The sequence below is a fragment of the Diadema setosum genome, chromosome 5, assembly GCF_964275005.1.
Source record: "Diadema setosum chromosome 5, eeDiaSeto1, whole genome shotgun sequence".
Classification (NCBI taxonomy): Eukaryota; Metazoa; Echinodermata; class Echinoidea; order Diadematoida; family Diadematidae; genus Diadema; species Diadema setosum.
The window spans coordinates 21402414-21429802 of NC_092689.1; the positions used below are offsets into that span (position 1 = coordinate 21402414).

The 27389-nt window shown below is 39.4% G+C and overlaps 1 pseudogene; it reads right to left on the reverse strand.

Annotated features, from left to right (window-relative positions):
• Positions 1-660: 660 nt before the first annotated feature.
• Positions 661-27107, reverse strand: LOC140228778 (uncharacterized; annotated as a pseudogene).
• Positions 27108-27389: the final 282 nt, after the last annotated feature.

A 27389-nucleotide genomic window follows, 5' to 3' on the forward strand; every position in this document is an offset into this window, starting at 1 on the left:
CCCCATGACGTCATGGACACGCCCCCAAAATAGCCACGGATCTTCCGATTGAACATGATTCAGAATACAATTTTTCTAAGCAGCCGTTCTCCAAAACGCAATTTTCTAAATGGATGAATTAAAAAGCCGCTGTGTTTATCATGCTCTAAGCTTGAAATGGGTATATAATCCAACAATATTAGCTTTTCTTTCAGTATTCTGCTTTAAGGGCAAATAAGATGAAGAATATCTGTGAGACTGCTGGATGTGTCAACTGCTACACAAATCACGGCTTACGCAAAGACAATAACAGCCCTAGATCCGGCGGGTATCACGAGTTGCAATGAAATGGCGGTGATGGGGCAATAATCTGAATTGTCTCTAAAACAGCTCTGCCAGAACCAGTGAAGAGAAAAAGAAAAAGTTGAATGCCAATATCTCAAAGCAAGTGCAGGGGACAAAGCATAGAACCTCAACATTGGGATCTGAGAGATTAGGGTCTTTGGGTCTAATTGTTTGGTTTAAATACATAAACATCAGGTCCAGATTTATAGAGAGGCTCACTATTCAACTCTGCTTCGCCTCATTGAATAGAACACCTACATCTTTCACCTTGTGCGACATCTTGTACCATCACACTCATGACCATTCCATATTTGTATAATATCACCCCCCCCCCTATAGTATTGAGGCTAAATCTATGAAAAACAAGTGTCAAAGTCACAATGCATGCCCAAGTCCAAAAACAGTCTGAATGTTCACTGATTGTACAGTTCTTCCCGTTTTTCTCTTAACTGCCGTTGAATTTCCTGTGGTAATTTGCCATGTCCTGTCAAATTGAACGAGCCTGTTAAAAATGATGTCTTTGGAATCGTGGAGATGTATGCTTCACTTTGTCCGTTTCGTCCCAGCTTGTTGAGTTCATCCCAGTGTGAAGTTGTGGTGCCTGTAAACCAATGGACATTTACTGTAGCATTGTGTATTGCAGTGATCTTTCCAACTTGGGGCCATTCATTGCGGAAGTCTTCTAGGAAGACTGCTGCCATCTTTCCAACTTCAGGAGTCACAGCCTGTCCCCTCTGGCCGATCTTGCGCCCCAGGTTGACCTAATATTTCACAGAAGAAACAAATAAGATTTACAAATGTGGATACACAAGTGTACTGAACAACTTAACATGAGCAAATTTAAGAAAAACAAAAAAATATTGAAAGATAAGGTGAAAGTAGATGATGATCTAGCCTGACATGTCATCTGTCCATATACTACAGGATACAGAAATCCCTGCTGGATGTGGTCAGTAATCCCTGTATTTAAGTGTGTTGTGTTTAAATGCCAAAGATTCATCAAAGTCCAGCTGCTATTGCAAGGAATGAACGCACATTCTGGTAAATTTTGAACTGTGACCTTTGAGTGCTGACCTGCGAATTTCGGATTCAAACTTGACCTGTATGTTAGTGTAATTTATCAATACACCAAAAATCGATAAAATCTGTCCAATATCTTTTAAATTATTGCTAAAAAATCAATACCTCTGTAGTGGGTCTCCTACACTAAGCTAAACAGTTGATTTTAGGTACTTTGCATGTAAACATGTACATATTTCTCACAGCTGGTGAAGCAGAAACTATTAGTATAACTTTTTTCAAATCTAATTTTAATGAGACTTTCAGTGTTTTGCTGAGGTAACTTTACTTTTTTTTCAAATCATCATAGCATTGAATGGTAGTCTTTGCATAGTGGGCAGTGAGTTTTGACCAGTGGATTTAGAATGCTAACTTCACCTGTCAGCCTGTATCTCAGTTTATTGTACCTACGATACCAAATCAAATTAAATTGCCCATTATTTGTAAAATTGTTGACATGTTCTCATTTAAAGAAATTGTATAGTATTGGTCGAGATATGGATTCAGCTTTTAACTTTCTGCAAGATACTTACAAACCACTTTATGAACAAAGTAAAGCAAAATGATCCCAATAAAAGGTGGGTCTTACCATTTATTAGGATTGCTTTGGTTTGGATATCTCAGCGATTTAAAACCGAATCTTCACCAAATAAACTTTAAATTTGTCTAAGAATTATAATCTCTTTCATATTTCATAAGGGTTTTCACATTATCTATATTTAAAAAAAAAAAAATCATCGAAAATTGGAAACCTAAAGCCCAATCTCAACTGAAACTGTACCATCCCTTTAAAGGAGAAATGTTACGGAGATTCATCCTTCAAAAGATGATTTACACTTTAAATCTATCAGGATGGACTGTTACCGGGACTACATCTCATTAACTCTTAAAAGACATAATTCAATCTGCTGTGAATTAAGTTTGGTCATTGAATAAATGATTATAAATGATTAATGCATTATAAAGTATTTCTGCTATTCATGATTGAGACTTCACCGTAAATTGAAACTCACTGGAGGGATGGGATCTTGCTAATCATTGGACACATTGACGTCGGAATGAGGTTCCCTAGGCTGATCTGTCTGTGTAGAGTCCTTGGCCATTGAAATATCCAGCAGTATCCAACGGGGGTGGGAATCTATGAAGATATTAACAATTGTAAACATTAATTTTACACATTTTGCTACAACTCAAAGACAATTTCACAATCAGACACATAATATAGTCCTTACGGATGACTTATAGTGGCCACTAGAAATATGACTGACCAGAATTATTGATGGGGCAGAACAATCCCCTTCATCTGTTTTGTTTTGTTTTGTTTTGTTTTTTCATAAGCATACAGAATAAACAAAATGAGTCTACAAATTAAAGGAATACAGTGCACTCCCTTTCATGAACTCCTTGTGGCCAGCAGTTTTACTTTAGTTATACAAACCAAATTTTGTTATAGCTGAACAGTAAAACACAAAGATGTGCAGGTGAATGTTTGGAGACCTGATTTTTTCCTTCTTTGTAACAAGAATTTTGTTATAACTATGCTCGTTTAATGGAAGCGCACTGTACAAAAGATGCTTCAAATACAAGAAAATACATAGGAAAAACAATTTATAGCAAATATCAATACAAAGGGTCATTCAACCAAAAATCGGCATTTTAGAAGCTTTATTTAGGCATGAGAAGCATGCTACTTATTTAACATATGCATAAATTACCAGGCTTTATGCTGATAAATTTTTAGAGCAACTGACAAAACATTCTTACTTGGCTGCTTTTTATCTGAAGTTTGTTTCCTATAATACTTACTATCATCTGCTTCCAAGGAGCCAAGAAGTTCCATCCATTCCTGATGCTCTGGTTCAGTAAGGTAGGGCCTGTACTTGGTCATATCTCTGTAGAGACGGGTGATGTGCAGCTCCTCCAACTTCCATTGGACAGCTTTTGGAATGCCAGAGGGGTGTCCTGAAAGGATATGGCTGCAGCCCGTTGTTGACTGCCATTCGGGACTATTACTCCATTTCTTTGTGTGAATGACAGCCTTTCCATCTACTTTGGTAATCTTGAACTGGTGTGGAAGACTGTAATGTGATGGCCTATTGATGTGTGTTTGTAACCAGTCCCTTATGTTGAAGATGATGTGTATTCTCTCAGCAGTAGTATTTGGCTTGCTGTATGACTTTGGAATGTGTAATAACAACGAAGACAGTGTCGGTATGTTGTGCTTTGATGTATGGGTTGATATGCGGCTGAAGAGCTGATCGATGTCTTCATGTGTATGCTCCTTCATCAGAAAGCAAAGTTTCACCTAAAAATAAAACAAAAGCAAAAATAAATATGTCAACCAATTGCGCTTTCATATCTGCAGTAACTAAAATTTCCTCTTCCTCCACAAAAATCTTTTCTTCTCATTCTTTACCTTCACAACCAATATACATGATATATTTTGGTGGTATCTCTGAATGAAAAGTATACAGCTTTAGAAAACTAGATTCGATTGTCAACAAATTTTGTTGTATTTCATAATTTTTCTGAACGAAATATGCACAAATGAAATACTTTTCTGCTCTAATTTTGATTACCTCATGCATGATTGAATGTCATCGATAAAAATTGGTGATACCAATTTCATTTGCAGGCTAACAAACAAAACTTCGGGGTAGTATGTATCTTGGTAGAGTGAATTTTTTTGGGGGGGAAATATATCATTAATTTAAAAAGAATAAAGTAAAAGAAAAAAAGTACATTTTCTCCAGTATTCTGTAATCATTTTTTTTTTGGCTATTATTTTCTTCCTTCCTTAAGGGGAATCATAAAAGCCATTACTTAACAAATTGAAATTCTCCTTCTCATATAATCTTACCTTTTTAAAGACATCAAGTTCCACCAGCAGAGCACACAGTCCAAGAATGCACTGATTCTTATTTTCTCGTCCACAGTTGTCCATCTGAAGATACAAAGTATCTGGAAGCGTAGTGGCATATCTATGAAGAACCTGCAATAATAATGATAATAATAATGACACCAATTAGCATGATACAAAAAAAAAGTAGAAGTGTCGCCATGGCGACTGGCTACCTCTGCCATAATGCATGCTTCTCCTAATAGGTATATAGTACATCGTGACAATGTGTTAAAAGTTTCCCATAATTGGCAAGATATCAAAATGACATGTTTGTCACAAATGTGTTGAGTGTTCACTTTCCTTGAACTAGGTTTAATTGGATTGATGGCTATGCTATCAGAGAGCACGTGTTTGGGGATTTGAGGATTTTAACTGGACCTTTGATCATTTCATAAGTTTATGCAATGAATGATTTCCAAGGCATGGAGAAAAGTATAATTTCAGAATTAAATAGTAAAATTGAAAGATTTTTATCTGACCTTTGACCCTTGACCCCATGACCCTAAAATTCCCAAGAGACTCACTGTCAGGCCAAACTTTCTCGGGAGAATCTTTATGGGTAATACATGTATACACTAAGTTTCAAGAAAACACCTTCAGGCATTGCATAGATATACAATGTAGGGAGGAAATAGTGATATTTTGAGAATTTGACCTCAAACTTTGACCTTTGACCATGAGCATGTGCACCCAAAAGTTGATAGGCATAATTTTGCCTACTCATACATACACATGCCAAGTTTCATTGGGATGCCTCCTCAAATGTTTTTTTTTTTTAGTTGCGCAGTCCATATAATTCATTTAGACGGACGGACGGATGGACGAATTAATGGACAATTTAATCCCAAAACATAATGCCTCCGGCTTCACTTCCAGGCGGAGGCATGAAAAGGACATATCATGTGTCCTTTAGACACAGATGACATTGCTAGATGTGATCATCACACCCTGCATTTTCGTGTGATGAACCTAAACATAAAAATATCACAATCCATTTAATATTTTTCAAGTTTTTGTGGGGTAAACCATGCAGAGCGCATGCATAGATAAGTGGTTGTGTCCTTTGCCCTTTCCCATACAGACTTTAAATTCGAACCTGACCAGTAGTTCAGAGTGATGCAACCTTTCCATAAACAAGAATTATCAAAATCTGTACAATATCTCTGAAGTTAACACACAGATATCTTGACGGATATATGAGCTGTGAGTTTTTACCTTAGACCTACATTGTAGGGCGGCTAAAAACTCAAATTTGACAGATGACCGTTTTCTGCTCATGCTCAAAGTGTAACTTTAAACTGGCTTATTGATCCCTGATCAACTAGCAAGTAACAGTGCTTGGCACCCGTAAGACATGCCGCTCAACAGAAAAATCATTGGTATTGCCCATGATTGAACATAGTACGTGTCATGTCCAAGGAAGTGACCTGGGCAAGACATAACCCCTTTTTTGACATTTTTATTGTGTAATACTCCATATTATACATTTTTTAAAAAATAATAATTGTACCTGCCATAACAATTTCTTGACACTTTTCTTTTATACAATATGGCCATTGACTGAATCTGTGTAAAGGATAAAGTCTTGTTTTTGTTTTGTTTTTGCTTGTTTGTTTGTTTTTTGCCAACAGTGGATATAATCTTCTTTAGGGTATTCAGACTTAGACTAACCTGCAGAAGGATAGTTGAAGTGAGGTTTGAGTCATGTGGATACTCTTTGGTGTCCACAAACATGTGCTGCCCCCTTCCATGTACGATAGTTCCAGTAATGTGGGATGGAAGTCTCCAGGCTGCTGACAAGGACTTCGACATGCGGTAGAATCTGGGTATACTTGTTGACTTTTGATCCATGCCATCAATGATGATGCTGATGTATTTCTCTGGGTATTTCCTTGCCTTTTGTGCATGTTTGTAGTATTTAATCCTTTCAGTCCTGTTCAAAGAAAAAAAAAATATTTCACAATACAATAAACGGTACAGTAACAACTCCCATTATAACAAAGTCCTCGGGACTGGCAGTTTTCTTTTGTTATATCGAAATTTTGTTGTAACCAAACGATCAAATGATAAAGATTAATAGAGTGGATAATATGCTGCAGTATGAATTTTTATTTCATTGAAACCGGAACTTAGTTATAACCCTGTTCATCATAACGGCAGTGCACTCTGTGAAAATAAACTACAAATAGAACTGAGAGTACTGAATTCGAATATGGATATGGCAACTTTTGCATCCCTGAGGATGTAAGATATCGTAAATGGGTGCCCAAAATGTTAAATTATAATATGAAGTATTTCTGTAAAATTTGTGCAGAATGACCTATATACAGAATAAATTGACGGGTTTACCCTATTTCGAGGGTGCCGAACCCAAATCTGGTTGATGCAACTCTTATATCATCATTTTTTTTTCATATCCAAGATGGCCGCCAAATATCGAAATTCCAATCTGAGCATTTCCTCATAATTGGTGAAATAATCAATACAAAAATAACGGTATTACTCTATTTTGAGGATGCTGAATCCGCATGTGGTTGATGCAACCCTTAAATCCTTACGGTTTTTTTTTTTTTTTTTTTTTTTTTTTGGTATTCAAGATTTTTTATATTCATTTTGGCCGCCACCTTGATTATATCTCAAAAACCTCAATTATGCAAAACTTGCGTCAACCAGATTCGGATTCAGTACTCTCGAAATAGGAAAAAACCATCAATTTATTTCCCACTCATTCGCATTTAATAAGGAAATACTTATTTCAAAATTTAAAATTTTGGTGGCCATTTAGGATATCCCATGGATCAAAGAGTTGCTTCCTCCCAATTTGGATTCAGCACCCCAAAAATAGGTTAAGACCATCATATTTTCACATTTTTCACCGTTGCAAAGGAAATATATGGGAATTTAGATTTTTGGTGGCCATCTTCTATCATCTTCGAATCCTTATGAATGCAAAAGTTGCGTCATCCAGATTCGGATTCAGCACCCTCGAAAACTATTATTAAAAAAAAAACAACTACTGACAAGAACAACATTGGGTGGACGGTAAAACAAGGCTCAGCCTCTGGCACACATACTAATGCCGGTATCAGATGGATGTTGCTATCATGGTCAGAAAGGCCAAGTTGATGACACGTTTTAGCAAAGGAAATATATGGGAATTTAGATTTTTGGTGGCCATCTTCTATCATCTTCGAATCCTTATGAATGCAAAAGTTGCGTCATCCAGATTCGGATTCAGCACCCTCGAAAACTATTATTAAAAAAAAAAACAACTACTGACAAGAACAACATTGGGTGGACGGTAAAACAAGGCTCAGCCTCTGGCACACATACTAATGCCGGTATCAGATGGATGTTGCTATCATGGTCAGAAAGGCCAAGTTGATGACACGTTTTAGCAAAGGAAATATATGGGAATTTAGATTTTTGGTGGCCATCTTCTATCATCTTCGAATCCTTATGAATGCAAAAGTTGCGTCATCCAGATTCGGATTCAGCACCCTCGAAAACTATTATTAAAAAAAAAACAACTACTGACAAGAACAACATTGGGTGGACGGTAAAACAAGGCTCAGCCTCTGGCACACATACTAATGCCGGTATCAGATGGATGTTGCTATCATGGTCAGAAAGGCCAAGTTGATGACACGTTTTAGCGACGTAAGCCTCATCGAAGTGCATCGAAGCAATAGGTAATCGGTAATGGTCGATTCCATTCGAGATTCGTCGGCTGTTTGTGCACTTCCATACAGATAAGGTATAAAGCTGTACACTATTCGTTACAGGGATTTATATCCCTGCAGGGCCAGCCTTGACACCCCATGGTATCCCATGGGGTCTTTAATTGTGTTAATACATTTGCTGTTGTAACACTTGCACACACATACACACACATACGCTCTCCCCCAAACCCCAACCCCCAATCCCTTCTATCTATCTCTTTTTCTTACACACACACACACACACACACACACAAACACATATTATTCTCAAGTACATGATAATCCTACACTCTCAGCCAGGGTCACTTACACATGAGTAGATTGGTGTATCCTTCTTGTATGAAAAAAAAAAACAAACACGTATGTTATCTATCATTACTATATGCCTCTCCCTTTTGAATGAATTGGTACATCGAGCACATGTACAGTATGTAGGTTCAAAGCTATACAGTAACCCCATAACGGATTTAAACCATTAGCAGGCAGCATCCCTTGGGAAATATGATCTCAATTTGTATACAATATACGAAAAGGCACTTATCCCCCCGGTGCCCCAGATTCAAAGAATAGATTTTCTTCTCTAGATTCATGGGTGGTTTTCTGTAAGGATGCTAGGATAGCTCTCGCTCCTAAGTACGCGACTGGTATTCTTCGACTGGTATTCTATAATAATAGTTACTACGAGTAGGATGAGAGCTAGAATAATGACGTCAGAGATTCTTATTTCTCTCCTAGCATACGATAGAGGCGTAACTTGATATGTTTATTACATGTAAATGAGATCCTAAGATAAGTAGTATTCGTATGCGCAAGTAGGATCAACCTTAGGAGCAAAATTAAGTACAGTCTCTATACGCATTCTTTCTCAGGCGCTTGATGCCGGCCGGGCGTATGATATACATGTGTTTTCATAAACAAGAATTATAATTATCATATCAATATAGGCTTATAGGACGTTCTAGCGCGGCATTAAAAATGAAATCTTGAAAAAAGCACGAATCCCAACATATTATACCTCTATGGAAAGGTAATTTAATGAATATTATGTTTAAATAACGCTTTCACATCAAATTCAGTCACGTAAAACAGAAAACCTGATTTTAGGACTCGTTTCTGCATTGCACGTATATCGGTTTTGGAACAGTCCGGTAGATTTTTTTTAATGACGTCACTGAAGGGAATGACGTCGTGCAGAACACGACGTCATTACACTACATGCTGTTCACAGTAAATCCATCAAAATCCCTACCTTCAAAGATCAACTTTTTGAACCTCCATCTCCAGAAAAAAAAAAAAAAATAGTTACTGGTCGATTATCATATTTCAATTGAAGTGTACCTTGGATATTTCCTAGTTTCCTTCCCTCCATGCCCTCTAAATTATCCAAAATATTGACTTAAAATGACCTAAATTGCCCTAGCTGACGACGGCGAGAGGACGACCGCCGCGCGCCCAGCCATTCACAGCCTGCTCAATCTCATTTGTTTTCCTCATTTTGCAAGTGCATTGTTTTTCGTAAATCAAGTCAATGTGAGCTCGCTCAGTGTTTGCATTTACATTTGATTTTATTAATTATTTCTGAGAACAATTTGCCACACGCCAGCAGTTGTATTGTTTATGGTGACATTTCATTCCTTGGACGTGTTGATTTGCTGAATTTTGCGGCATTCTGAGTGTTTTCGGTCTCATTCTCCGACTCCGATATCGACGAACCTGCACTGACTAGGATTAGCTGCATTTTTTTTTTGTGGACAGCCAGAATTCACGAGCCGAATTTGGTATTCATTTGGAATTTACGGAAGGAAGAACTATACCAAGGTAAATTAAATTTGATTGTTCATATTTTTTACGTCATTCATGTGCTGCCTGTTTGTGGGTGCTATCTACAGCTGTACGGAGTGCTCGATTTTGGATTTTCTGCCGCAGTTTTTGAGGAGGTTTGGACACTTGCCGGGCGATGATTCGACTGTGATAATAGTCCCACACGTACATCCACATGTATGTACAACAATTGTATGATTCAGTCTAACCTGAAAAGCTGGAGATCCATATATCGTGACGAGTTTCGCTTCAACACACTATAGGATGCACACATTATACTATATCGATTTCCCGTGCACTCGCAATGGCTTCATCGTCATAAACATAAATATAAACCTGCAATTATTGTATCAATGGTCATGATATTTCATGGGCGTCACCAGGAGGGGTACGTTGGGTGCGAACGCACCCCCTTCAGACCCTTAAAAAAAAAAAAAAAAATCATCACTTCAGTCTGCGAGCGACCTCAACGCCAGACGCTAAATCTTTTTTTTTTTTTTTTTTTTTTTTTTTTTGCACCAGGGACAAAAAAAAAAAAAAAGAAATTCGTGGGCTAAAACAAATTCGCCCCCCGGGCTCTGGCAGCACTGATTTTATACATATCTACTAGTATTCTGCAGTGTTTACTATTTATCGACCGTACTGTACATCCGTACGGTACGGAGCACACACACGTTTGCATGTACGTGTGCTATACTTACAAGTATGTAGGGTCTATGTACAGCACGTTACTTCTGACCAATCCATATTTACAATGCGAGCCCAAGTGCGAGCCTTAGCCTCATTATAAAAAAAAAAAAAAGTATTGGAGGGGCAAGCCTTGCCCACTCCCTCCATAATTCCCGAGACGAGAAGATTTTCTTGCTTTTTTGACAGAAAAAAAAAGTTGCCCCCATAAAAACACTGAGGGGCACGCATATCATAATTTTGCCCCCCCCCCCCTATAATTAATGATTCCCGAGATGAGAAGATTTTCTTGCTTTTTGACGGAAATCTGTCCAATTATTTCACCAAAAGTGTGCACCAAGTGGCAGGTTGCTGAATTTCAATTCTAAAAAAGCAAAGTCTCTCTCGTGTGGGAGGGGCATACCCCTTCCCACACCCTCCCCCGTACGGTCTATTTTCCATGGACTTAATGCACCTATAGATTGACAGATTTACAAATGTTTCATCGAAAGTGTGCACCAGATCTGTCACTTTACTTAATAAAGATATGCAGAAGCAATCAGCTGTGACAGTCCCCGTACTCGGACTCCCGTCCCCATACAGTATCTAAGCAGTTTCGCTGTCCTGTTATGACGGAGGCGTGGGGACAAGATCGCTGATTGGCTGGCTGGATGGCTGGGCTCACTCCTGCGTAGCATCGGGACCGAACGCTATTTTACGGAAGCCCATTCGTGCCACGCAGGATAAAACTTTCAGTGGAGCTAACTGGCGGCCGCCACATGATTTTCTGGCGGCCGCCAGATAATTATCTTGCGGCCGCCACATAATTATCGATATTATCGATATCACTAAACGATAATTAAGTGGCGGCCGCCAGATAATTTTCTGGCGGCCGCCACTTAATTATCTGGCGGCCGCCACTTAATTTTCTGGCGGCCGCCACTTAACTATCGTTTAGCGATATCGATAATTATGAGAAATATCGACAAGTAGCGTTCACAGATCTCAGTTCAATCTACAGCTGGTCGATCGCCTTCATCACCACTCAGACGTCTTTTATATGACGAAGTGCTGTCCCGTAAATTTTAATAATCAGATGATTTGTTGTGAGTTTTATACACCTTACAAGAGGTATGTACATGTAGGAACCTATATGATTATCATAAAGCAAAATAGGTCGTAATTGACATGGATACAGAAATTAGGACTTGGCTATCAAACATCAAGCTTTCTGCATTTCAAATGGAATGATAACAGCAAGCAGCAATGAAATTTTGTAAACGGATATGCTTCGTAACCATCACTTAGATAAAATATGGTACAGTGGAAACTTGACATAGAGAGATCTGATGTAACAAAATACCAAATATAACAAACTACATGTAATTTCTCCGGTCCCAATGAATTTATTTCCTTTGTTTTGTATTGTTTATTGACTACTGATATAACAAAATACCTGCTATAAAGAACAAATTGTCTTGGTCCAAAGGATCTCGTTACACTGAGTTTACACTGTATTACGAGTCCTGTCAGATTGTAAACGCACATCTTTCTGTTAAATGTTGCTTTGTGGAACCAATATGAAGTTTTCTCGATGTGAAACCAACACAGAGAATAAGAAAAGGGGAAAAGTTTTCAATAAGCCAGTTCAGAGTAACATTTTGCACATGTGGAGAAAAGGGTTATCTTTTTGTACCAACGGGCATGTTGGTTTTTAAATTCACTGTGATAAGCATTTTTATATAAATGGTTATTCCTGTAATCCTTATATATTGCGCTTGCCAACACATCGACCTGACTGCAAGCTATAGTATGTAGCAAACGCCAATATTGATAGGAAAAGGATTGTCAGTACAGCACATTCAATGCAAAATAGTGAAACTGATGCCATCCCAAATGGTAGCTATTAGACGGACTCTGTTTGAACATGATTGATGAATTCCGTAAATAGTTACGTTGGGCAAGTTTCTGATTCATTATGTCACTCTGAAAAAGACTGAAGTACCTAACCAACTGAGGAAAAAAATAGAGAGGTCATTTGTGCCAATGTTCAAGTGAGCAAACTATGAACTGGCTTATGCTGTACAACTCGAGTGCAATGAAATCTCAGCGCTATTATCAGATATAATCATATTTCTATCAAAAAGACCGCTCGTTTAACACAGTGTATCATTCACTCTACGTTGTCATAGATACAAGATTAATACAAATTTCATGACTACCTGCACAGCAACTTTTATAATGGAGGGATCGTGTTTTGTTAAAGTACATTTATCGTACATATTTGAATTTGAATTTTGACATTGAAGACAAAAAAAAAAGAAAAAATCCAGCGAAATGATGATAAAAGCGACAACTGGGCGCTCAAGACTGGCATTATAGGCCCCTTGTTCTTACTCTCTGTTTACTATCCGATATTATGGAGATTTAGGTTTTCGCGACGGGGACGCTCAGAGGGAAAAAAAAAAACCTGTTCTGAGCATGCGCAAAATCGCTTATCAAACTCGATCTATTTATAGCCTGCGTCGTCTGAGTTTTCACTACGCGTTCTGGGCTGTTTTTACGTCCGCTCAATTCAAGACGCAGAGAGCTACCTGATGAACCGATCATAATATAAGGGCGCCATTTTATTATTTTTTTTTACAGGTTGCGCCTCCGCGTAATCTAAAGCTACTTTTCAGCACGACGCAAGGAGATCCCGAGAGGAGAATGTCCAACGCACTCGTCTCTAACGTCCGCGCCGCAAATCTAAAGCTCCCTATTACTATTTCTCGGAAACTGTTACATCACCATTCACAAAAATGATGGAATAACACTGAACTCTGCTCCCATTAACAATGATTATTGCAAGGTGACACGACATATGCTCCTGCGACAAATGCTCCGACGACAATTACTCCGAAAAATGCGACAAATGCTCCGCGACATTTGCTCCGCGACAAATACTCCGGCGATATTTGCTCTGGCGACAATCTTATTGCTCCTGTGACAATTGCTCTGGCGTCAAATGCTCCGGCGACATTTGCTCCGGCGATAATTGCTCCTACGACAATTGCTCATACTGGTAATGTGCGACAATTGCTCCGGGGACATTTGCTCCGGCGACAATTGCTCTGGCGTCAAATGCTCCGGCGACATTTGCTCCGGCGATAAATGCTCCGCCGACATTTGCTCCGCCGACAAATGCTCTGGCGATATTGCTCTGGCGACAATCTTATTGCTCCTGTGACAATTGCTCTGGCGTCAAATGCTCCGGCGACATTTGCTCCGGCGATAATTGCTCCTATGACAATTGCTCCTAATGTGCGACAATTGCTCCGGGGACATTTGCTCCGGCGACAATTGCTCTGGCGTCAAATGCTCCGGCGACATTTGCTCCGGCGATAATTGCTCCTACGACAATGCTCCGGGGACATTTGCTCCGGCGACAATTGCTCCTACCGCAAATGCTCCGACGTCATATAGGCCTAATGCAAAAGTCTGAAGGTACGTCTGTACCTTCAGACAGGTACGACATTTGCTCCGGTGACAATTGCTCCTACGACATTTGCTCCAACGTCATATAATGCAAAAGTCTGAAGGTAAAGATAGGTACGACATTTGCTCTGGCGACATTTACTCCAGCGACAATATTGCTCCTACGAAAACTTCTTGTACCACCTTTGCTATACAAAGGTAAGACATTTACTCCGGCGACGAATGCTCCAGAGACATTTGCTCGGACGGTCCTCCGACGGCAATTCGTTCCAACGGTTCGATAATTGATCTGGTGAAATTACATCAGACGAAATTTGTTTAGAAGATGAGACAATTTCAAGGGTGAAAAATGCCCTCCTCACAATTTCTCCGGCGGGGAAAAAAAAAAAAATCTTCCTGGACTTCTGAGAATGATACATGTTTTTGTTTCTGTGTTTGTTTTATTCATAGTTATTGCATATTGACTCTTTTTTGATTACTTTTGAAAGATCAAATGGAGAATCCTTAATAAAGATAACGAACGAATGAAACGAAATAACAAAAATACACAATTAAACAAGGAAACCCATATTTTCTTCTTCTCACAATATCATTAACTCAAATTACGCTTTCACATACTGATCCAAGTCTCTGGAACTTTCCGGAAAGTGACACAATAGATTGAAGGTCAATGTTTCAAGAAAAATGTTAGATCGTATTTTCTTGTTATTGATAATTGGTATTGCAGGAATGTAATCTTCGTATTTTGTATACTCCCTTACTCATAATCATGTATATTGCATTGTTATAAGCTGCGTAACGTGATAATTCAATCTTGTCACATTTCCCCCATTATTGTTCGTCGTTGGATATTCAAACTGTGTGCTTGTCAAGCTTTTGTTTCAGGACATTATTCGTAACGGTTTGGAAAAGACTATACGATATATAGCGCACGTATATCGAATTATTGCAGATAATCCCCTCCTTGACACACACCCACACCCCCACACACCCGCATCCCCCCCCCACACACACACAAAACAAATTTGTTTTGCACGATGACGTAGCGCAACGCATAACACGTAATTCACATCAACTCAAACTTGTATACATGCTAAGATAGTGTTCATTCTATCTTTCTTTTTTCTCTTTCTCTTTCTTTCTCTTATCTTCTTTTTCTCTCTTTCTTTCCTCTTCATTTCTTTCTTCATTCATTTTCTTTCTTTCTCTCTCTCTTTCCTTTCCTTCCCTCCTCCCCTTCTTTCTTCATTCATTTTTTACTTTCTTTCTTTATTTATTTATTTCGTTCATTCTTTGTTTCTTTCTTTCTTCTTCCTTTCTTTCTTTTCTCTGAATTCCTTCTTCTTTTTACTCATTCTTTTCTTTTTTTTCTATTTTTCTTTCTTTCTTTCTTTAATTCCTTCTAGACTGCCCCTAATGAATTTCAAAAATTCACAAGGGAAATTCAAAAATTCACAAGGGAAAATAAAAGGAGAGGAAAGAAGAAAGAAAGGGGAAGGGAAAGGGAAAAGAAAGAAGAGGAAAACTGAAGGACGAAATGAGAAAGAAGAAAGGGAAAATATTTTTTTCAAGGAAAATGTAATATAAAAGGAAAGAGGAAAGAAAAAAAGCTACAGTTCTTTTTTCTCGTCCATCAGGGTTGCCGCACGCTGAGTGTCCATGACTGGCTATGGCTCCATTGCAATTGCTACTCCTTCGCTTCTTTGCCATAAGTACTCTTTTTCGGAATGAAGCGTGGTGTCGTCAACAAATTACAAAAATGCGTTCAGCAGAAGCAAAACATATGCGAGAAACACAGTCCAAAGAATGCAAAGCAAAAATTCTCCTCAAATTGGGATGTTGTTTGACTGTTTGTTAGTTACAAGACCATTTCAAAATTTCTTTCAGGATCCGAAGTTGATTTGAATTAGAGACAACACAAAACATGTCGATAGAAATTGTTCTGGTCAACGATCCTGCAACTAAAAGAGATCACCTAATAACCTCATTGAGCTAACCCTAAAAAACAACAACCCTTTGTGATATCTCTCTTTCATGCTAAGAGCAGGAGTACATTGAAAAAAATAGCCAGCGACAAGGTTATTTGTTTAAAGCGTACACGCAATCCAAAACATCCCTAACGGGTTTTTTGTTTTGTTTGTTTACTGGTTTGTTTGTTTTTATTTATGTATGGGTGCAGGGAGGCGCCAAGGCGCCCCAATGATTTTGCTTTAAAAAAAAAGAAAGAAAGAGAAAGAAAAAAAAACTAAAGAAACAAAAAGAAAAGGGAAAGGAGAAGAGAAAGAGCGAGGATTAAAAAAAAAAGATTGCCCCCTGATTATAAACCCATATGTGGATCTAAAATTTACATTATTTCCTAGTGCGAAAAAGAATACGTGGATAATAGATTTGTTATTGGGTTTCTGGGGGGGGGGGGGGTGTTAAAACATGGCCAGAAGAAATCTACGATTTTATTTCGGTAGTTAATCATCATGATACCCCACTTATTACTTTGATAACACTATAATTGATTTAGCAATGTTACAGTTCGCTGAATTATGTTAATGGTAATGTTTCATCGATACGTATTTTCTGATTTTGCTATTCATGTATTTGTTATTTTGTCAATTGTAAAAGTCATATTAGTTTGTTATTTTGAAAATTGTGAAAGTCATATTATTTCGTTATTTCCTCAATTATGAAAGTCATATACTATTTGTCGTAATTTGTCGTATTTATTGTAATCCTTTTTGTTTGGATGAGATCAATAAATTGAATTGAATTGAATTGAATTGAATTGAATTGAATTGAACACATGGGCGCCGGAGCGGGAGACAGAGTGGGCCCTTGCCTCCCCCCCCCCCCCCCCAAGAATTTTTCTTCGGGGGGAACGAATGTGCCCCCGGAAGGTTAAGAAATAATTGATAAATCAGTCAATGAAAGACAAAATTAAACAATAAGGCACTTTTCTTGTCTAAAACTTGTCAATAATATAACTAAATTGCAAAATTTTCGCCCCTGCTGGACGGGGCGCTTAATATTAATGTATTTCAATTTTAATTTAATTTTTATTCCAACGCTGACGGTGTCGTGTTTGATGTTCTTACATTTCATTTGTCGCTGGAGCAACTGTCGCCGGAGCATTTGTCTCCGGAGCAAGTCGGAGGAGCAAATGTCGTACCTGTCTGTACCTTCAGACCTTATTTGCATCAAATGTCCTTCGAGCAATTGTCATCGGAGCAAATGTCGCCGGGGCAAATTTCGTACCTGTGTGTACCTTCAGACCTTTACATCATATGACGTCGGAGCAAATGTCGTAGGAGCAAATGTCGTACCTGTGTGTACTTTCAGACCTTTGCATCATATGACGTCGGAGCAAATGTCGTAGGAGCAAATATCGTCGGAGCAAATGTCACCGGAGCAATTGTCGCACCTTAGGAGCATTTGTCGTAGGAGCAGATGTCGCCGGAGCATTTGTCGTAGGAGCAAACGTCGCCGGAGCAAATGTCGCTGGAGCAAATATCGCCGCAGCATTTGTCGCCGGAGCAAATGTCGCCGGAGCATAGTTGTCGGCGGAGCAAATTTCGGCGGAGCAATTGTCGCGGAGCAAATGTCGCGGAGCATTTGTCGCATTTTTCGTCGGAGCATATGTCGCCGGAGCAAATGTCATGGAACCTATTGCAAACCTAGATTTCATGCATCATATGTTAGTAAAAGTGTTGCATAGTCCGTTTATACTTTTCAAAATACACGTGCAGTAATTTTGTTTGAAGTTTATTTTTAGACGTCGAGCTATTGAAACTTATCATAAACATGACTGTACGAATAACACACGAATCGCAAATATCGCTTACAACTACAGTACGCAAATATTTCGAGATATTGCACAGTTTTCCTGCGTAATTATTTGGTAAGTAAAATTTCGTTTCAAATGCGTATCCGTTTGCAAAATTTCATTGCTGCTAGCTGTTATCATTGCAGTTGAAATTTGATAGCCAAAATCCTAATTTCTGTATCCATGTCAATTACGACCTATTATGCTTTATGATAATCATATAGGTTCCTACATGTGCATACCTCTTGTAAGGTGTATAAAACTCACAATAAATCATCTAATTATTAAAATTTACGGGACAGCAATTCGTCATATAAAAGACGTCTGAGTGGTGATAAAGGCGATCGACCAGCTGTAGACTGAATTGAGATCTGTAACGCTACTTGTGGTTCATATTTCTCATAATTATCGATATCGCTAAACGATAATTAAGTGGCGGCCGCCAGAAAATTAAGTGGCGGCCGCTAGATAATTATGTAGCGGCCGCCAGATAATTAAGTGGAGACCGCCAGATAATTATCGTTTAGCGATATCGATAATATCGATATCGATAATCATGTGGCGGCCGCCGCCAGAAAATTATGTGGCGGCCGCCATAATAATGAAGTGGCGGCCGCCAGTTAGCTCCACTGAAAGTTTTATCCTGCGTGGCACGAATGGGCTTCCGTACTATTTCGGCCGAGTGCCGTACTCGTTATCCCCAGGACGGGACGTTTCTCGGATTTGATCATGCGCAGAAGCAAATTTTGCACACGGCACGCTCAACTACCGGCTGCGTCGTGTAGCGAAAACTCCCTATTATCTCCTTTCAATTAACCCTTTCCCACTGGCGTAGCCAAGAGGGGGGATGGGGTAGTCGCCCCCCCCCCCCCAAGATTTTGACCGGGGATTTGGAAGGCGCAAAAAAATCGCATATGGGAGAGGTATCTTGCAACCCTCCCATTGTCTTGTCCCTTCTATAGATTTAGTACACTATGGGGAATGACAATTTCCGAATTTTCCACAAAAAGTGTGCTTCAGATCGCTTTATTTCAATTCTAAAAAATCAAAAGCTCCTCCCCTAAGCTCTACCTCGCTACACTTTGTACATACACAGAGATGATGCACACTCGGAATAAGAGCCATTAACACTTCAATGAAAAAAAAAAAAACATGTTTAGATTATCATTTTTGGGAGGGGGCTGGAAAAAATTCAAGTATTGCACCAAAAGTTTGCACCAGATCGCTGAATTTCAGGTCTGAAAATACAAAATCACTTTCGTGTGGGAGAAGATATGCCCCTTATGTATACCCTCGTGTGCATGCTTTCTCTGTTTGATTGCTTAACAGACAGCTTTCATAATATTCATTGCAAGAATCAATACAAGAAGTATATTCAAATTATACCATTTTCTAGGCAAATAATAATTTACATCAAAATATACTGCTACCTTAAACAAGAATTAGTGGGACTGTTTCAAGTCGATAAAACAAGCAAAAACCTGCATCAAATTACACCATTTACAACATCAAAATGCAAAACGTTCTCAGTGTGGGAGGGGGACACCCCCTCTCACACCCCCCCCCCCCCTCGCTCATTCCGCTCTCTCTTGCTTGGTCGCGTTCATGATATTCAGTGTAAATATTAAAACAGGAAGCTTATTTGGATGATACTATTTTATAGGCAAATTATTTAGTAAAAATCTACATCAAAATAATCAATACTGCTACCTTAAACAAGACTTAGTTGGACTGTTGCAAGTCGATAAAACAAGCAAAAACATGCATCAAATTGCAACATTTTCAACGTCAAAATGCAATTTCAGTTCTCAGTGAGGGGGACGCCCCCTCCCACACCCTCCCCCTTTGCTCACTCCGCTCGCTCTTGCTTGGTCGCGTTCACGAAATTTCGGGCTCGGTTGCGTTCATGACATCAGTGTCAGAATTAATACAAGAAGTTTAATGATATCATTTACAGGCACATTGTTCAATAACAATTTACATCAAAATGTACTACTTCCTTAAACAAGTGGGACTGTTTCAAGTCGATAAAACATGCAAAAACCTGCATCAAATTGCACCATTTACAACATCAAAATGCAAAAAGTTCTCACGTGGGAGGGGGACACCACCCTCCCCCCCCCCCGCTCATTCCGCTCGCTCTTGCTTGGTCACGTTCATGATATTCAGTGTAAATATTAAAACAGGAAGTTTATTTGGACACTATTTTACAGGCAAATTTTTCAATGATAATGTACATCAAAATAATACTGCTACCTTAAACAAGTGGGACTGTTGCAAGTCGATAAAACAAGCAAACACATGCATCAAATTGCACCATTTACAACATCAAAATGCAAAGAGTTTTCACCATGGGAAGGGGGGACAACCCCCTCCCACACTCCCCCCCCCCCCCCGCCTTTGCTCGCGCTCCGCTCACTCGGGCTCGGTCGCTTCGCTCCCTCACATACTAACAGCCCCCCCCCAAAAAAAAAAAAATAATAATAATAATAATAATAATAATAATGATAATAATTTTAAAAAAAGATGAAATCCTAGCTACACCGGTGCCCTTTCCCCGCCTGGTTTCCCTTAAAAAACACTAAAAGTGTGGGGATTGAGAGCTTCCTAAATTCCAAATGTCTGTCAAAAAAATCTCATTACATTTAGTGTCAAAACGCACCCCCTTGAAAAAAAGCTGGTGTCGCCCCTGTAGTGAGATGTCCAGAAAGCTGACACTCTGATCATTTCATTTCCGGCCCGGGCTTGGTCATTTTCACGGTGATTCAGAAATTTGGCTTTATCTGGGCTGTATGAACAAGTGAACGCTGTGAATGCTGGTACATGTACAGTTCCCTTAACTTACGTCACGATACGAAGCACTTTTCGCGCTCCGTTCGGATTATTTCGGTAAAGTCCGGATAAATCGCACTTCCTCGGCTTGCGAAAGGCGCTTTAAAAACCCGTATGGGTCCTCTCGATTTTTACGTTTCAATATGAGAGCATATTGAACTAAATGTATATGCCAATATATTAAAGGTAAAACATAGTGCAAAATTAACAAGATATTCGTTAGGTAACGACGAAAATGCGATATATTAATCCAAAAATGTTCGCATCTCAGAACTTACCCGATCGGGGTCAGGCTAACCCGGACTCGGGGACAACTCGGCCTCACTTTGATGGCGGGGACGAGTTGTCCCTCTGGATTACAGTGTTGTACTATGGGAGCGTTTCGCGTTCTGGCTGGTCGCAGTTATGAGCCGAGTTGATACAACGCACGCATCAAAGAACCATTTTGGCGCGCCTACAAAATGAACGTGCGCCCCTTGTATAGAATATGGCGATCACGAACGGCGTATAAATTGTCTGAAATAGGGCCGAGTTGTCCCCGAGACCGAGTTAACCTGGATCCTTCTTGAATAAAAGTCGGTATACCGACTTTTATATTTGATCTTAAAATACTCCGAAACAACTCATCATCCCGGCAAATTGCGCCAGCCAGGTAAGTTTTTTGATAGACTCTTTCGATATATTGCAAGCAAATATGAAATGGTACGAGACGGGTTCTGGGTCCCGTTTCATCAAAAGATGAAATTAATTTTACGTCCAGAAAATCAATGATTAATCTCCCTAATGAACTATAAGTCCATAAATCAACGATTAACTTCCAAATCAACTGTGAACCCGTTTTATGAAGAGAACCAAAGTTGAAATCAATTTTAAATTCCTTCGAAATCAACTATAAGTTTTCACAAGTTCTCCAAATCCATGATAACTTTATAGTGGATAAAAAATCAACTATGAGTAGAGACAGTCTAGGTAGACTCAATTGTAAGGCAATTAACAGAAGAAAGATGACTGTCACGCTCTCCTAGTCTAGTTGGGGTCTTGTCACATTATTATGTTTGTATGTAAACCGCTCACTTTCTCTAACATTTAGTTAAATTTCTTTCATCTTGTTATGGTCTTTTCCTTGCATGAAATTCACTGTCAACATGCATCGCTCATCACGCGAATGCTGCAGGTAAACACCTACAGCAGCCTCAATCCCACCCTGCGCGCCCGCCCATCAAGCCAGCAAGGACAAGCAACCGAGCCAAGAGTATACCAGGAAAACTAACAGTGATTTCTGACGTGTGTATGCTAGGCCTATACGTAGAGCCAGTTTGTCAATATATACTACTTAATTGTTTGGTAGGTCTATACAAAAAGTAAAGAGTTTAGTTCTATCATAGTACAACGTCAACGAGTATGACATTATTATATAGATCTATCTAGGCCTATAACGTTACAGCGGGTCGTTTGTACTTACTACAGTAGATTTCTAACAGTACTAGGTCCAGAATTTCGCCATGTAGACTCGCGATCTATTCTTTACAAAGCCGATCTGCGCCGTAGCTGTCAAAAAAAAAAATAGGTCACAACACTCTCACAAGTTTCCATAAACCTATCACAGTAGTAAGACTTAATGCATACACGGCGACCTTCACCTTCAGTCCCACTGCAGAAATCCTCTGTGTCAGATTATCCATGTCAATGAATACCAGTACAATATAGTATTATCAAAGACCCTATGTAGTGTGTAGGATCTTTGGTATCATGTGTCATTATCACGCGCGGACGCAGATTTTTGTCGAGCTCGAGGTGTGCTACATCTATTGACCTACTTTCGTCAATACAACATAAAACGTATTTTGCGGTTCCGTTGCAAACATACCTAATTGCAGCGGCTGTAGCGCTACTGCGGCGTCCTAGCAGACTACGCTTCCGTGGTCGTGGCAAACAGTCATGAACATTCGTGTGTTTTTTATGTATTGTATTGTTTTTAAGCAGACAGTACCGGAAACCAGCCTCGTCCCGTGGTTTCTATTGTGACTAAATCAATGATAAGCCATGGTGATAAGCCAGAACTATATAGCACCCCTAATCGACTATCAAATCGAACTTCATAAAACAGAAACTTACAGTCGATTGAAAGTTATAGCTGATTATAAGTCGATCAAATTCATCATTGATTTCACAATCGATGAAAAAACGGGACCCACAACCTGGGGGTGTTTCATCAATTTCGTCAGCGCTGACAATTTCAGCAAAATCCTCGGTTTTGATTGGCTGAGAAGCTCTTGTCACTGACTGTTACCATGGTAATTGTCAGTGACTGACAACTTGTCAGGGCTGACAACTTTCATGAAACGGTCTCCAGAACTATGTTCTATGCTACCGTTGTTACCTGCCGTTCAATAATTATATAATATTGGATGGTCTTGAAGTTAATACAAGGAAATATTGGACGAGCTATGCACAAATATTGGACGAGTCGAAGACGAGTCCAATATTTTGCTTAGCGAGTCCAATATTTCCTTGTATTGACCGAAAATAGGACATCCAATATTATCATTATTATCCTACAGAGGATTCTAGCAAAGAATATTTTCACTTACCCTTTCTTGTATCCGAGATCTGAGACACAATTCACGTCACATCTACCGTAGATTGTGAAAGATCGAATTAACACGTAACGTAACATGCATGCAAATGCAAGCGGCGGCCGGCTATATGTATTTGTATATCGCGGGCTATCTAGCAGTAGCGCTGAGCTGATCGATCGTCGCCTGCACAAAAAATGTAACTTGTTTTCATCAAACCTAAATCTAATTTCCTGTTATGAAAATGATATTTTGAAAAAATAGTATGAAAAACAATTTTAACTAACTAACATAAAAAATTTGTTTGAATGAACACAGAATTTTAGAAAAAAAAACTATATTTTGGTTAATTCGTGATTGACCAATCACAGACGTTTTCACTTCATATTTCGGGTCATTTCGTATATCTCAACCAATCACGTTGCAGTTTATAAAAACTTTGGGGAATCCCCCTCTTACCGTCCAATATTTTAAATATTGGTCGCCTCGGCAAAAAATATTGGTCGAGTTCAACAATCTTTCTAAGTGGGTCGGAGGTTATGAGGTGCGTCGACAAAATAACACTTGTATTTGGGCTCTAAAAATCCTCTGTATGGATAATAATACACCGTACTAGTATTTTGTCCCGTCTGTTGCGCGAGCGCTTACTGAGTGCGCGAACGCTTGGTACTAGTGCGCGAATTTAAATCTTGTAAATTCACAAACGCGCAAACATCTTCCGAGTTGCTTGCTTCATGCGCAGTTACCGTTTGGGTACCGGTTTTCGACACTTTAGCACATTTCCTTGTTTACCATCAATACTGCACCGTTTTACCTAGAAATTTCGATATGAAGTTGAGCTACAAAGGCCAATAATGATATGCCTTGAACGAATTCCCATTTGAATGCACTTGTGTTCAATTTTTAAGCGATTTCCGTCACGCCGTCGCTGGCATCAGATTTTGACACCCAGCATCATTTTTCGACACAATCACAGCGCGCATCACACATAAATCACATGGCGCGTACAGTACGCGTACGCTGCATTGTGGACGCAAACCAGCAATCATACCCTCTATAACGTGTCTTAATATAGGAAAGTCGAAATCTGGTGCCACATTCTCAAAGCCAACTCTTTCTACAAGTTTGCTCATTTATCACGAATTCAGCCATGAAATTACTAAATACGATTATGAAATCAAACATCAGGATTTGGCAAACAAACTGATACTAAAGTAAGATAATCGGCATGGGTGAATTTCATTTTACGGCGATGTATACAAAATGCGTCATATTGTTTTGAACCCCTAAAAATGGCTGACATCAACATTTCTGCTGACACTGTGTTGCTTTTCTCCTAAATATTCTACCGTCAGATTATGATGACAAGTGACAAACGGTGTTTATATAAGACTAGAAATGTGATTGATAACTTGTTAGATTGTTGAAGTCAGACGTTTGTATTGAGTATAAAATTCAATAAGAATTATCTGCTGGATGTCGAAATCTGGGTCCTGTCGAAAACTGGTGCACTAACGGTACTATGTATTTCTACAGAACCCCAGACTCCGGGGCTATCAGATTTTATATTCGACATGCTAAGAATCTTGCTATAGGACTGGTCAAGAGCTGATCACTTGATAAAGCGTAGCTTTGCCCATCACGTCACCTTAGAAGAAAAGTTCGTTACACTCTATGGTGATAGTCCCTTTTGTTTCACTGATCTCTTCAGTCCACACAGTCCTAACGCATGATCACTTCAAAGAGATTTTTCTCCTCCCCACCACTGGGGAAAATCTCTTTGGATCACTTACAGTTTTAAAGGTGCATGGTCCCGGTGTTTTAGTCAAATGTGTACGCGGGCGCACTGCGCAAGTTTCCTATAGAGACCTACGTACGCTATCGACTTCTCTTTGGCGCTTACGCTTTGGCCCACTTTCCCGAGTCTGAAGAAGTCCGATTCACTGAAGTCAGTGGTCCGATCACAGTTCGGTTCATGATTCGGCTGAGGAGGATGACAGCTTAAGCAAACTTCTTTTGTGATGTCATAATAACAAGCACATATGCACGCACCCTGGCATTACTACAGACTGCGCGATGCGCAAAGAAGACAACAAAGGCAACGTTACTTAGCAACACCTACGCACTTTACTCTTGATGACAGCTCAACTTCGGTAATCTTCGTATCAATGCTAACGGTGATCGGCAATATCATCAACAGCGCCATCTATACTACCGGGACTATGCCCCTTTAAGTAAGCGCGAAATAAAAAAGCGTTACACTCACCGAACTCGAACAACGTGGAATGCGTGTTCACCTAGCTATAACATCGCCGGTGAAACTTGTTTCCCGCACGTGACCACCGCCATTTTGCTAGGTCAATTTTTCACGCAGTGCACGCTCAAGCAGGTCGGTCGATCCATTGCAAAATCTCGTGGATCCAACTACTCTCTAATTTTTTGAGCAATTGACCCCAAATTTGGCATTTGTGACCGCTATCAAAGATAGATATGCAAGACGCTCTTTTTTTTTTTTTGTAATATCGCGTAGTGTGTTGCAATGGCAACGGCAAATTTTTGTTAAAACTTGTGGATCGAACTATACTTTCTCATTTTTTGAGTAATTAACTCCAAATTTGGCATGTGTTACCGCTATCACAGGCAGATATGCAAGACACCTTTTTCATTAATATTGCACAAAGCGTTGCCATAGCAACGGCAGATTTTCATGAAAATCTTATAAAATGTGGATCGAAGTACACTCAGTTTTGCAGCAATTCAGTTTAAATTTGGGATATGCGATCAATATAAGGCGTAGTTGTGCAAGACACCTTTGATGTGTGTGTGAATAAATCTGTTGCCATGGCAACAGCAGGTGTTTTTTTTTTTTACCAATCATACAAAAATATGCGGATTGACATATCTCCTTCAGTTTTTAAGCATTTAGCTTGAGATTTAGCACATGTGACCACTATGGTACGTAGATTCGCATACTTGCATGATTTGCATACTCTTTTGTCACTGTTGATCAATGCGTTGCCATGGTAACAGCATATTTTGAATGAAAATCATGCAAAAATGTTGTGGATTCAGTTAACTCCCTCAGTCTTTGAGCATTTACGTTGAAATTTGGCACATGCGACCACAATATAGTACATACATGCGCAAACTTCATATTTCATAATTGTTGAACAATGTGTTGCCATGGTAACAGTATATCGCGTTAGTGTAGCCTGTTTGAAAAATTGCGGGATACTTTTGTATATTCCAGGAGTTTTTAGTGTTCATTTCAGGAGGACTGACTTTGAAAAGTGGAAGCACTGATACAGGGGCGGATTCAGGAATTCTGTGAGGGGGAGGGGCGCGAACAATATTTCTGGTGCTACTTCCGGTTTTCGCCTCACTTCTTTTTATTTCTTTTGTTTTAACAACAAATAAAGAGGGGGTGCTCCGGTGCGCCCCTCTGGATCCGGCACTGCTGACAGAAGCAATAAGACAGACTCAGGATCTGGCCTGCTTTTGTTAAGTAACTGAAGCACTAGGCCTAACTACCGGTGAGTGTTATGCCTAAATTCAAGCCTTCATTTCATGAACAACTTAATTCATTTTACCGTACAAGTAATTCTTGATTTTATAAAGCAATCCAGAAATTTAAACAAAAAAACGCCTTAAACATGTTTACACAACTAATTTGAGTCCTCCGAATAGTTGCCACACAGCCTACACACAGCGCCTATGCAAATATTGACCTAGTCTGGCTTCCAGACCCTCTGCTCGTACTATTTCGCTATACAGGATATTGACGCACTCAACGTCGAAAACTGGAGTAGGTTTACGTGATTTTGTCCTGCGCCATTGCCTTCGGCAAAGACGGCGACTTCCTCGCGGGGCGGCAACTTCTTCACCGCGAAGTCCAGTAGGTAAAGGCGCGACATTGTTACCAATTTGCGACATTGTTACCAAAATGGCCGCCATGGCCTCCGTTGAGCTCCATGGCGTATTACACCCGTGCGAAATCGCGATAGTACGCCCTTTTAGCTCTTCTATACTTTTTTGTTGAGTATAGTTGCGTAGAGGATACACTGTAGTGCTGAGTCAACTTCAATGACGAGTAGAAGTGCGGTACTTTTGTGCAGTTTATGTACATAATGATTGTAGATGATAATAACCATATTGGATGGCTTAATTTCATTGAATACCAGAGACTTTTGCACCCA